Below are 14,694 nucleotides of genomic sequence, written 5' to 3' on the forward strand. Positions count from 1 at the left end.
TTGCCTCTGGCGCTCTCTGAGAACAGAAGTGTCTCTACAGTAGGATTATGCACACTGCATGCTAACGTAAAGAACGACACGTGTTGATCCTACCCGCATCACGTTGCACACAAGTTCATTATTTAACCATCTTCATTTTCCATGAGCTCAGCAAAGCCCTGTGTTGTTTCGTCTTAAGTAACCACTCATGAGCGAAAATATGATAGAGCTGTTGTCTTGTCTTAGGATGGTGGAGTGGAGTCCATTTTTATATTACTTCATCAATAAACTATTGAAGCTCTTAAAATGTTCAACATTTTTGACTCTCTAAATAAACTTCAATAATCCACCTTGTGTCAATGCCGGTCCACTCATGGCTTAGATTTGGCTGTAATGACTACATGAATCACTTGATGGCACTGTTGGAGAAAGGATTTGAAACAGACTTGCCTGCACAAATGATTGCAATATGATTCTAACTGAATGTCTGATGATGATAAGTTGGGATAATGTACATACAGAAAATCGACCAATTTCATTAGATCAGAATTGGAATATCAGAGATGTCAAGGATCTTATATTTATAATTGTCTTTAATTGCCTTCAATACAATTTTAAATACTCTATGTAGTAAATAAACAGCCTTTATAGTCTCTCTAACCCTCTTTTTTTTTTGAAGGGGGTTATAGAGACTAACAAAACCTGTTTTTACTACATAGAGTGGTTTGCCTATGGGAACCTAATGTCGTATATTCCAATTATTTTTGGGGTAGGCCGATATGTCGCGTTTCTCTTAATTTCTCACAACACATGTAGGCTACGTTTTTTTGGGAGAGACCAGTGTTGTAGTCGAGACCACCTCACTCGAGTCCGAGTCGACACCGAGACCAGAGAGAGTCGAGTCCGAGTCAAGACCGAGTCCATAGAGAGTCGAGTCCGAGTCGAGTTCGAGACCAGAGACGGACGAGTCCGAGTCGAGACCGAGACCAGTGAGGGTTGATTACCTAATTTACTTTTATTTACTTAGAGAATTTATTTTTTTTTACTGAATTTACTTAGAGTTTAAAAAATATGATCAGTTTAGGGTAAAAAGGCCACATAGTAGGTGGTGTTAAAAGTAATTTTATTACAATTTGTCATGCGCAGTTGCGCACCAGAAAATCACCAATCACTGGGCGTGTCAATCAATTTAAAGAAATATTTTATTAACATACATTAATAATCAGGAAAAATATTTTTAATTGAACTCGAGTGGACTCGGGAATAAGTCAGAGTCCTAAAAAAAAAAATGTTCGAGTACGAGTCAATTCCGAGTCCAAATGGACACGAGTCCATGACAAGACCAAGACCATTAAAATATGGTCTCGAGACCGAGTCCGAGACGAGTCCGAGTCTCGAGTACTACAACACTGGGAGAGACTATATGGACTAGGGATGTGCATCTTGATTATTAATTAAATTTAACAAAGTATAGCTGACTAATAATTAATATAATTAATTCCTTAAAAATTGACCATTTAAAATGAGTAAAATTTACAACAACAAAAAAAATATCTGAATAACAGAACTCTTTATTTTATATAGCCAATATTAAAGACACCTGATGTTAACAAGCAGAATCACGGAAGGAGTAAACCATCAGTTTATGTCACCATTGTGGTGATCAATGTTTGTTTTAGTTGGGCTTTTGACCCTTAAGTCATTCACTTTAAGTTTTGTTTGGTTGAGTTATAACAGTCAGATGAACAAATAGAAAAGGTTGTCTGATGGTGTTGGTTATGTTTTTATTCACAGTCATTTGACTGGTTAACTTTTAAGGAATTAATTTGATTAATTATTTCTAATTTGTTACATTTAATTAATAATATTTATTGTAATCTGTTGTCACAATTTTATTGCTTAGATATAGCATATCCATTTATTATTTTTTCTGAATTACACCCATTCCCTACTAAAAAAAGAACTAGTTACTGGTGGACGTTACAAACAATAATAAATAGTGTTGTGTTAAGGTCAAGACATGAATGTTTTCCTTTCCAAAACTGCACATTCTACAGTAACATTTCCCAAAAATCTCACTTTATCCTTTATCCTTATTGGATATTGTGTGACCTGTAACTGTTTTGTATGGGTGTAATGTCTTTCTGCTAAACAGGAAAAGAAATCACATGGGGAGCTTTTCTGTAAACCTTTTGATATCTAAGAGAGCTCTTTATCCTCTCAGTATCATGATAGTCCCTTTGGAAACTTGTATTTTTCTTTGTGTGCGCGACTGTGTGTTGTTGTGTTATATTCAAATTCTAAAACAGCCATCATTGGCTTCTTAAATCTCATTATCTTTGCTTTAAAACATTACGTGTTTACCTCTGAAGAACACCATGCCGTGTTGCTTGACTGCAGATGGGAACAGACTGACTTTTTAATGTTTATTCTCCTCATTTACAGTCTGTCAAGACTCTCTCAACAGTCACATTTGTCGGCACTTTCATCAGGAGTTTAGGTGAAAGATCACTCACTCTCTACACTTGAGTGATACTGACACGGAAGCCCATTGAAATGTCACCAACTCCCCAGGGTCGGGGCCAAGGAACACCGAACTCTGTCGTTCTGCTTCTCTCTCTTTATCCACCTGATAAATGTGTACGCCTGCAGAAGGGCCACTTCCTGTCTCATTCACACTATTCAAATAGACCCTCATTAATTCACCACTCAAGACTTGCTTCATTACCGAGTCGGTATTAAAAGTACACATAAAAGAGAGACAGAGAAAGTCAAAGAAACGTGATATCATTATAGCGACTGAACTGATGGAATCACTGTTTTTTTGCTGATACATGCACCTGTTGTTTTGAGCAGGCACAAGTTGCAGTCCTAGTTCACTTGATACCTTATGTAAGCATTAAATACCTTTACGAGGTAACATCCAAATTACCTGATTTCATCCAAGTCAATAATTTTACAAATCAACCTGCCGAATTACATCAACGGAAGCCATTTATGTGTTGGATTAATAAAAAACATACTACTCCCATGCTATCCTCTCTCCACTGGCTGCTGGTTCAGTTCATGATTGATTTTAAGATGCCACTATTGCTTTTTATAGCAATACATATGCCCCTCAATACATTACTGACCTCCTAGAGTTTTACACCAGCAAGAGATCAAATCAAATGGTGTTGGCTGTTTGATCGAGCCTTTATAGTTGCTCCTAAACCGTGGAACGAACTTCCCCTCTGTATAAAGGCCCCATCAATCAAGGTTTTTAGGTCTCTGTGGAAAATGCATCTTTTAACCCTTGCTTTTGAAGTGGGATCTTGAGTATTGGAAATATTTGCTTTAAAACTGATCTTGTGGCATGCAGCTTTAATTTTCGTGAGTTATAGTGTGTAATTAATTACAGTACGTTACTTGTTATTTATTATCAGTTTATGTATGTTTTTTTTTCTTTTTAAGTAAATTGTGAAGCACTTTGGGCAACTAAGTTGTTTTTAAATGTACTATAAGAAAGGAAAGAAAGAAGGCACCATACACTCTTAGAAAAACAGGGGGTTCTATGAAGCATAGGGTTCTTTACTCAACTCCAAAGAACCATTTATGCTAAAAAAAGGTTCTATAATGACAAGAAAGAACCCTTTTGGCACAAAGGTTCTTTATAGGCTATTATTCATTCATATATGACATTATTCTGCAACATTTTGTAGTTGTAATTAAATGAGTGTTTATTAAACTGTTAGTAACTTATTAATCATGCTGATTTTTGGAGGAGAAAAAATGAAATGGCACTCTTCGTGTGATATTGATTAATTACATAAAATGAAATAAATATATACATTTTCTAACCCCCATATTTTGAATTTTGTGATCATTCACATGCATTCATAAATACATTTTAGGGTCTTGATGTTTGTCAATAATATGAAATATTTAATCCAGAAAGGACAAAACAAAGGATAATGAATGAACCCAAAAGGTTCAGTATAGAATGTTTTTCCTGGTTGCAAAGAACCCTTAAAAAGGGTTCTGTATAGAACCTTTTAGGGGTTCCAAATACGTAGCGCTGACAACCTTTTAAGGTTCTATATAGAACCTTTTCTTCTAGTGTATACATATATAATTAAGTATACATGGTATATCAAGGATATGGAGGTATAAAAAAAATATGAGATTTGAGGAAAAAATATATTTTGTGAAAGATTTGAGGGGAAAAAAAACGTGCTCTTTGTGAGCAAATGGAAAATTTAAGGTGAAATGCAAGCATTTTTTTAAATAATTTTTCTTCCCATCTCATTTTCTTCTCCTTCACCACTTCCCTTTAGGGCTCCGGCTGCTAGTCAGCTGATCTGGAACAACTTGAAGCTGAGTTAAAGTTTACTGCGACTCAAGCGGTATTGTGGCTTCAGCAGTTTTTCTCTTCTTGGGTCCCTCCTACTTGGGATTGTGCTGAATCTGCTGTATTATCAGCTTTGTTCGCTAACCATTAGTTTGCCACCATACAATAAAGACAAAAGTGGGTGTGTATGATGTCAGAACTGAAAATAAATCTATAATGGAAAGGCCTGGGAAGAGCAATCTAGTGGGCCGTACAGATCAAGACAACCTGTTTCATCAGTTTCCGTAATGAATCCAGCTGTAATTGTGCACTAAGAAATATCAGACATGTCAAGGATTTCAGGTCAGGACCAATGTTTCATCATCTCTCAGAATAATACTTTATAAAAAGTGATAAAAGTGAAAAATATTTTTTTTCCGTTTTCACCCGTGAGCGTTCACGTGTAAACAGGGCCTCTGTGATCGTGAAGACCTTGATTAGCTTGTTCAAGTGTGTTTGGTTATTGTTAAGCTAAACTCTGTAGGACAGTGACCCTCAAAATCTGAAGATGCCCCTATATAGTGTTTAGTTTACATCACAAACATGAGCCATTATTTTTTACTTGATTTGATGCTAATATTAGTCTGTGGCAGGCGGTATTTGGGGAAGGGGGCATTTCATTTTAGAGAACATTAATTAAACCCACATTTGCATACACACCTACTTAATAGAGTAAATAATTCACTTTATATACTCAGAATACATGCATAGTGACACATTCTGTGCTGTCCCAGTTTTTGCCAAACAAACAATGCATTTTATTTTATTTAAAGGGTATCATTTATTTTGGGGTATTTTTATCTAGACAGCTTTTGCACACTTGCATTACACGACTACAAGGTTGATTTAGTGGATATGGGTTTGTGTTCATCAACAGAGCCCCAGCGAAAACACATACTGTACTGCAGAGCACACAAAGGCTATCAAATCTGATTAATTGTGTAGCCAAGACAATGGCACCGTAGTATTGACTGCCGACTATTCATATCCGATTTGTGCGTCAATGCCACTCGTTCTTTTTCCGAAATATCTGCATTTGTTTCAGGGGCAATGACGTTGCGTTTGCTATAGGTATACGCCAAAAACAACTGCAATAAAGAGTTTTCTTATTTACAACATAATGTGTGGCATGAGAAAGTCACATAAACCACGAAAATACAAAATCCGATTAAAGCCTGAAGACTGAAACGGATTTCCAAAAAATGTGATTTGAATTGGATTTCCAACCACATCTGAATCTAGCTCGAAACAGATTTGTAAAAAATGCATTTCATGTGATTTTTGCCATTCACACTTGCTAAATCGGATCGGATCTCAATTGGATATGCACAAAAATATTGCATTTGGACTGACAGTCTGAACTTGCATTTTGAAATGCATTTTATTTCACAGTCCTTGTGAAATAAACGTGGCTGTGGTTACAAGAGGTAAAAACGATATAAATACTGTTTTGAGGTTTTCTCACAAAAAAACGCTCGTTTCGTGTCATAGGCCATCAATGTGTACTTACATTTACAATTACGAGTCATTAAATCATGTTTAATTTGGACTTCTCTGTGCATGCTCTTTGAGGTGGTGACCATAGACCTCCATTATATGACTGACAGACAAGAACGGTTTGACCTAAAAATGTCAAAATTGAAACTACTGCGAAAACAAAGACACCTACATCTTGGATGCACTTGAGGTAAGCTAACACATATCAAAAATTAATTTCAAAGTGTACTATCCCTTTAACCCACCCAGGTATATAATATAAACAGTATTTTCTTTCAGTAAGTACACATACTGTAAAATAAATGCATCTGTCGCAACTGCTAACTCTCCGAATTGTTTTCTTAAAGGATCACCAACTTTCCATTAAGCTGGCAAATATGAGATGGAATATTTTACTGTTGAATTAAAATGCACAAACCCATGAATCATTATGAAGAAACAACAGTTTTTGTTTTATTGTTAGATTATTGACCACACATCACCTGAGTTCAGGCGAAAGAGATCCCAGCTGAGCGCTGTGTTATTGGATTACCGTTTGCTGCTGAACTTGTCTACAATTCCTCATGCTGTTTGCTTGCTCCTGAATGAGAATAGCGTGAGTAATTACACTTGGGGGCATGAATGCATTTGAATGAGCAATTACGTATATTAGAAAATAATGTGCTGATCAATAGATCTGCCTGTTGAGCGTTGTGTGCTCTGCTGAAACAATCCCTCCATTCCTCAACGGTTCACTGTGGCTTTGCTTCAGAGGTACTGATAATTAGTTGAAATGGAGAAAATAAAATATGCTCTCAAAGAAAAGAGAAACCATGCACCCTGTGATTGGCATTCATTACGCGTGGTTTGACATTCTGATTTGGAATCATGTGTAGACTAATTATCTCATATGGTTAAATGCGTATTCCATCACACTTGAACCAAAAGGCCATAAAGTGAATGTTGGTGATCACTGTGTGACTGTTCAATATACATCTGTGTCAGACTGAAGGATTGATAGCCAATGTTCATTTAATATTAAAGTTGTTTATCAAATCAGATTAAGAAATCCACCATCCACTCATTTCAAAGCATTCATTGGATTTAATCAGGTCATAGATTGATATATGAAGAGTTCAGATGCAAAAGCCTCTAAATGCCATTTGAAATTTTCTTCTTTAATGATGATTTTTATCAAGCTTGTATATTTAAGTTCAGTGATTTCACTTAAATGGCAACTATTAATTGTTATTTAAATGAAATTACTGAACTTAAATATACAAGTTTGATAAAAATCATCATTAAAGAAGAAAATTTCAAATGGCATTTAGAGGCTTTTGCATCTGAACTCTTCATATCTATATCTCCCCCCATGAGTGACCTCAGTATTCATGTTTCAAACATTCACCAAAAAATGCAATCACAAAAAGACTAACATCATGGATTGCAGTCTGATCACACTGTGTTGGAACACACATTGGAATATTTTGTGTATGTATTCAAGCTAAGCAAATTTGTGTGCTAAACCCAAGGAAATAAGATTGCTTTCACACAAGAGCAAATATGTGTGTTTGTGTTGAAACTTAAAATCAATAAAAGCAATCCCTGCTCAAGTCTGACCAAGCAACCAGAAAATGTTCTACATGCGGTGTTTTTTTTTTCTTTTCTTTGATGACACTAAACAAGAAGATGACCGGATTGCAGAAAGTGTCTTTAAAATAAGTGAATGCTTTTGAGAATAAGTCGCAAGTCTCATTTACTTAAAGGGATAGTTCACCCAAAAATAATTTACTCACCGTCAAGTTGTTCCGAACCTTTAATGTATTTATTTCTTCCTCTGAACATAAAATCGTTCTGAAAGTGAATCCAACGATATCGTTTATCTGTGCCGTTATCGCTTTAGCTGTGGTGCGGACTAATCTTTAATACTGAAAACGATTTTTAGATCTACATCTGTATCGTTGTATAGTTATCATGCTTGGTGTGAAGAGGCCTTTAGTTTCATTGACAATATAAGGAAAAACAATACAATGGGGTTCATACAACCCGATCTCACGATAATTCGTACGAATTTTACGAGGTGGCTAATTCGTAACAATTCGTACGACCTCACTCGTACGAATTAGTGCGTTTTTGCTAATGCATATTTTACGAATTGGCCAATTCGTATGAATTTGTACGTATGACCTACCCCTGACCCCGCCCCTAAAACTAACCATCACGTGGGTTTGGACAAATCGTGTGAATTCGTACGAGTGAGGTCGTATGAATTAGTACGAATTAGCCACTTTTTAATCACTCGTACGAATTCGTACGAATTGGTTGTGAGATAGCGTAGGGTTCATACCAACTGTTCATTGGAGAATCATCACATCTAATCAAAGTCAAAGATTGGTTTTATTAGTAAAAACTTATGTATCTACCGTATAGTGTATCTATTGTAATGTTTGCATGTATACAAAAACACTACCCATACATTCATCAACAAAGAAATGAATATTATATATAATATTTTAGTGTTATTATGGTTATAACATCAATGTTTTAAGTCTGATTAATTATCATTATTATTATAAACAATACCAAGGTTTTCTGAAATACACATTTGATTAATCTGATTAATCAACATTCTCATCCCAAGGCGTCATATAGGTGACGCTTTTGACATTTCGTCTACATTGGACGCACATGGCACCCTTTAGCGTCAATATGAGACGCAGATATATATGGGCCAGAAGGCGCCTCCTAGTGGTCTACCCATGTTATATTGTCGCTAAAGGTTTTCGGATGTAGACACATTGTTAAAAGTGTCACTATATGACGCCCTAGGATGAGAATGCCTTAGCATATTAACAATTCATCGATTCATTCATCATTCGTATATTGCAGGGTTGTGCAACATTCAGAAGTGACTTGAGAATGCCGTTTAAATTTGAACTGATGCAGAATTGCGATTAAAATTTTACTGTAATTTGTAACTCGGTAAACAAAGTTTGCCAATACAAACTGAATGTTGACTGTTGGCTTGAGAGTATTCTGTCATGATAACTCTCAGAGTGTTTGGCATGGTAATGGATATGATAATGTTGATACATTTGACTCTACAGAAAACGCTAACCAAGGATTTGAAAGTTGAGCAGTGAGCTCATTGGCTACTGATACAGCAGGAACCAATCAAATCTAGGTTACTATATTGTTTTAGCACGGCTGAAGCACTGTATCTGCATTCAGAAAGTGAACTATTTACAGTATTTTCCAATGTATGTTAATATTCAACAAACTAATAATTCCCATAAGTAGTGATTAGCAACAATTTTGTCAGTTTTCCAAATATGTATGTGTGCAGTATTATGTGTTCATGTCTGCCCTTGAGAAGCTCCTGCTGAGAATAATTACTGATAAAGAACATTCAGTCTGTCAGTCGTCTATTCTATTAATTGAAACACAGTGCTTGGAAGAAATCACTTATTAGTGTACTGCCAAAGGGCTTCGCTGAAGCCACACTGCCATGATCACTTCAAGAGTGTTTGGAAATACATTTAGCAAATAAAGATGATAGAAACATGCCATAATGTTTCCTCACTGCCTATGCAATTAGGTAATACCTAAGAGTTCAGGAGATGAGTGTGCTATACTGCGTGTTTCTCTCATTAAAGCCACAGTAAACACAGCTAGGATGTCTTTAAGGTTCTGGGAAACTAGCTTTCTCTTGGTGGCTTGCTGTCAGTCAGCTTTTTCCACAGTCACACTTCGTCTACCCCTGCTGTGTCAAAGAAGCTGCAGAGTTTTTAAAATAGACTTGGCATTTCATAAGCGGCACCACGTGGCAGGACCTCCTTTCAACAATAGCATTGTTTCATTTCTGTTTTGATGTTGACACAAAATTAGATCCACCCTCGTCTGTTTTATTGTCGTCAGAATGTATTAGTCTGTAATGACCTATTTTTGTACACCCAAGAGCCTTTCGCATTCTTTTTGAAAACCCATCCCCCTTATGTGTGAGTGAGACATACAGAAATGTAAAAAATGCAGTCGAAGCCGAGAACAATTCATCGCTTCCATTGAACTCTAAAACCATACCAAAACTCAAAATATCACACAACCACATCTTAAGTTTCAGTTTCTCATGGGCTGTCAATGATGCGTGATGCTGTGGCATCTAAATACGCATAGACCATATGGTGTCTCGAACGTTTGTTACAAACAGGCCAATAGACTTCTTAAGAGATCAAAGCTAAAAGCAACATCAGTTAACAGTGCATGCTGGATATATCCACGACTCGCCATGTTACCCCACTGTATAGTCTTTAAACAATTTGTATTCATGGCCAGATGGATGTTCATGAATATGAATATTATTAGTCCTGTTTCACACCACACGTAAGCACTGCATATTTATTTTGGTAACAGGTTACAGCATTCACACTGCCCTCATCTGTGTAGCAGGGACAGCTAAAGTGCAGAGGAAATTGCAGTTTCAGAGCTGAGGTTATTTTTTGCAAATATCACGCTGAACTAAAAAGAAGACATGTTAGAAATGCTTTATTAACCTATGTATCATCACAGTATGTTGCAATATGAAATAATGAATTGAAATTGATTTATTTTGTTGTTTCTCTCAGGATATTACCATATGTGGCAGAATGGGATACGGACACATCAGACAATTAACAGGGCTTAGGCCCAGGCAGTTTGCAGACTACGCCACGATGGGACTTACACCCAAAGAATTAAGTTCAACCAGGCACTCAAGTTCGTTGACAGATAGCCAGAGACAATGGTTCAGTACAAAAATAGTATTTTTATTTTTCCTTCACTTTTAAACTCAATAAACACACTCAAGACAGAAGGCAATAGAGCGGAGTCTTACCAGTGGGAAGCTAGTGACTCAAGCAAGGAGCGTCCATGAAAACACCCCATTCACACGTGTCAAAATTTCACTCACACACCATAAGAGAAATGACCACACTTGGTGAACACACAGCCACAGCACACCACGGGACCCGCCACCACAAGGGGCACTGCTCCCACTGGCAGTTCTCAGCACCTGGACAATGAACAGACACGTGGAAGTTAAACAAAATTACGCACACAAACTACATAAACATTGTCTAATAAGTCACCTGTTCTGAAGTCCAAGGTGGTACTAGCTAACAATGTGAACAGGGACTCAATTAAAATAAACAATTAAACATGGACAAACCACAAAAGAAAAATCACAATTAGGCCAATCCTCTTGGAGATCAACAGCAAGAAAAGGCCTCCATACAAGAGTAAGAAATAAAATAAATAAAAACATTAAAGTGATGTCAGTCCATCAACCACTCAAGCACTGATTTCAAAACAGAGACAGGAAGGAAGATCAAACAATGTTAAACAGGCAACGATGTAACACGCTAGCCAGCCACCTGTTAACTTGAGATAATAATAATTGAGTTCAATACTCCTTTGCCGAGTGTGAATAAGGCAGCCGGGTACGACGTAACTTTAAATCCATGAACATGTAATGTGAAGAGTATAAGCAAAGCAGCAGATGTTCAGTATCGATGAAGCAAACTTGCGGCCGCACCCCCGGTTAAACAGCACTCCCTAAAATGCACAGGATGTCAATTTACAAATAGTCCCCACATTAACCCTTACACTATTACTCCGTATAGCAACATACCTATGATTTTCACAAGCCCTGAGCTCTATTTGCCGACCACAGGGCGCACGCTCAGCTGGTGAAAGGGCTGCTGCTGCACCAGGGATCCTATAGCACAAAACATTCCCTATAAGCCCAAGCCATAAAGTTAACGAGTTAAAAGAGAAATGAAGCCAAACATACTCGCGGCACTTCGGTAGACCGATAACCAGGCAGACATCAGGTCGCTGGGCAGGTAAACAGGACGCGTACCGGTAACACCATTTGTCAAAATAAAAGTCCCGGTTTATAAAAGAGGTGTAGCCCTCGCGATTGGCTCAAAATTAACTGCCCAGAACTATTCACAGCTGCAGCAAATTAAGTCACTTAGGGAGACATGAGCCAGACAACAGCATCATCATGCTACACATAGGCTAAGTTGTTGATACTGTGTTTGTGTGTTCACAATGGAGCGCATGGACATTGCCTCTTATAGCTGGTTTGTGGTCGTAGCACCCTCTAGCTAACCACTCGTTCAGGTGCTTTCTTGAGTGCTTTTCTACCGCACACATCGTTCCCAGGGCCGGATTAACCATTATGGCAACTGGGCACTTGCCCAGGGGCCCACGGCATCTAAGGGGACCGGGAGAGTTGGGAGTTTTCTCGGTGTGTTTCGAGGCCGCGAGGGCCAGTCTGATAAAAGTTCGCCATGAGCACTTGTGGCCAGTGGTGGAATGTAACGAAGTACAAATACTTTCATTTTTCACGTATCTTTACTTTACTCAAGTAGAATAAATAGTGCCTACTTTTTACTTTTACTTCGTTACATTTTGCAGCAATTATTATACTTTCTACTCCACTACATTTCTACAACTTCTGTTACATTTTCTGATCAGTTTTTCCCCTGCCAAAACGTAATCTGACCGTCCGTTCGTTGCACGTTTGTCTCACCAGTGACGTTTGGTTGCCATAGATAAATCAACTAAATGCGTCTCGCACGCAGTGTGTTTATCGTGCAATTTATACGCGAAAATTTGTTTTTACGTGCATAGGAAACGCACTTTGTGTAATATACGTTTGGTTAGGATTATGGCAAGCCAAGAGTTTCAGAATAACACCATAAATTAATCGCGTTTACTGCCAAACATAGTTATTAACATATAGTAAGGATAAGCATGATGTGTTGCCTAATTGCAAGCTTGTTTCAGAAATGGTGACAACATTTTTTTTTTCCATCATTATTGAACATCATTATAGGAGTATTAGGTTGAATGAGTTACAATTAAATGTTTTATTAATCATTAGAAAATAGACATTAAGAAAATAAATTATGCAAGTACTTTTACTTTTAATACTTAAAGTACATTTAAAATCAGGTACTTTTTACTTTTTACTTAAGTATGGTTGTCATTGTGTTACTTCTACTTTTACTGAAAGTAAATATTTATCTGGATATTTGTACTTTTACTTAAGTACTGAGATTCAGTACATCCTCCACCACTGCTTGTGGCCCAAGCGAGGGGAAGGGAAAAAAAGTGTGCGAAATTTATAGCGAAATTTTCCTAAAGATGAGGTTTGTATTAGTTTTCAGTCGTCCGCTCACATTCATGAATTTAGCAAATATTTATATTTATGCATTTATAGCAGACGTTTTATCCAATGCGACTTACAACAGAGGAGCATACACTCTAAAAAAATGCTGTGTTGTTTTAATCCAACTTTGGGTCAAATATGGACAAACCCAACCAATGGGTTAAAAATGTAATTTAAAAATGTAACCCAATGGCTGGGTTTGTCCATGTTTTTCCCAAAATTGGGTTAAAACAACCCAGCATTTTTTAGAGTGTAAGCAATTTGTCGCACGGTGTTAACAGCTCACTCCCCCAGAGAGGGTGAAGGTTTTGGAAAGTGACTTCATGCCTCATCGAGGGAGCAGACAGTTCACTCTTGATAGCATTTTATAATACCTAATATTAAAGAAAATACTCTATGTTGTGAGCATTGGATGCACAGCCAAAGTATACAGCACCACACTGATTATTCAGTGTGAAACATGCCTTAGTATAACACTGTCCTAACCAGACGAGATACGATATGATTTCAGCAACAAGCAATTTGTCTGTCCACACCAAATATGACAAGACTATGAGATCAAAATCAATCAAAAAACACAGCCAATCAGAAAAGCGTTGTCTTAGAATACACCCAGAGTTGACAGTTTAAATTAATGTTTCCAATCCATTGGCGTGTATAAGGTCAAGCAAATTAATATTCAATGATATTCCAACATTAAACACCATCATGGTAACACACATGAAATTAATTAAAAAAAAAATGCAATAAACATTAATTTAACAACATTAAATGTAACATAAAACTCTAATGTACAAAACTGATTAGAAAAAAAAACAAAAAAAAAAAAACAAGAAAACTATGAGGAACCATAATTATTTCAACAAAAATACATCAAATGTGAAGTGTCACACAGGGAATTATGGGAATGTCAATTTACGTTTTTTTTTTTTCACTGTAAATTATACAATGAGTTGTTCTTTTTCACTTATACTTTCAAACTGGTATTTTATATCAGTTATTTACCGTATATAGTACATAAACTTTCTGTTAACCAATTAAAAATTTTTGCACTGTAGCATTTGTCTTTTACTGTTAAAATCCTGATTTTTTTTTTTTTTTAATGTGGAAATTAGATTGTAAGCCTAATGTCTGATTCACACTCCGGAGCAGAAGGTGGCGGTAATGCACCAAAAGCTGGTTGCCAACCGCCATTAAAAACAAAGAAGAAGAGAAGTAAAATCGTGATTATTTTTTTTTCAGTAAAAGTGTGCTAACTCGGAAAAAATACTTTTATCTCATGCCGCGACAACTCGTTGAGTCTGGTTAAGACACTGTTTTTATTAGGGATGTACAGATTGAAATTGTAGTTTATACTGATAAGACAAGATGGCCAATAACCAATAAATGGCCAATAATACAAATCTATACAGCTTTGTTGAAAAGAAAAAGAGAATTAAACCACAATAAAACAATATTTTAACATGCAAATAGCAAATCTTTTCCATCATTGATCATATACATTTGTAAAAGATAATTCAGAAACAACATATCAAACATTGGCCAAAACTGAAACAATATGGACCTGTTTCAATATCTTTGCAATGGTTCCTTTAAAAGAAGACCAAATTTCTTTTGTGTTGCGTTCGCTGTGATTTCACTAGTGCACAGACAC

At 36.6% G+C, this 14,694-nt stretch overlaps 1 long non-coding RNA gene across 1 annotated transcript; it reads right to left on the reverse strand.

Moving 5' to 3' along the window:
• Nucleotides 1–10,610: 10,610 nt before the first annotated feature.
• On the reverse strand, nucleotides 10,611–12,145 carry LOC148973598 (uncharacterized). The gene is made up of 3 exons (XR_016146612.1): nucleotides 11,652–12,145; nucleotides 11,490–11,576; nucleotides 10,611–10,871 (listed from the first exon to the last, which is right to left on the reverse strand). It is a non-coding gene; the product is annotated as an uncharacterized LOC148973598 (long non-coding RNA).
• Between the last annotated feature and the right edge of the window lie 2,549 nt (nucleotides 12,146–14,694).

The sequence above is a fragment of the Pimephales promelas genome, chromosome 15 (genome assembly GCF_988280905.1).
Source record: "Pimephales promelas chromosome 15, fPimPro1.hap1.1, whole genome shotgun sequence".
NCBI classification, from domain to species: Eukaryota; Metazoa; Chordata; class Actinopteri; order Cypriniformes; family Leuciscidae; genus Pimephales; species Pimephales promelas.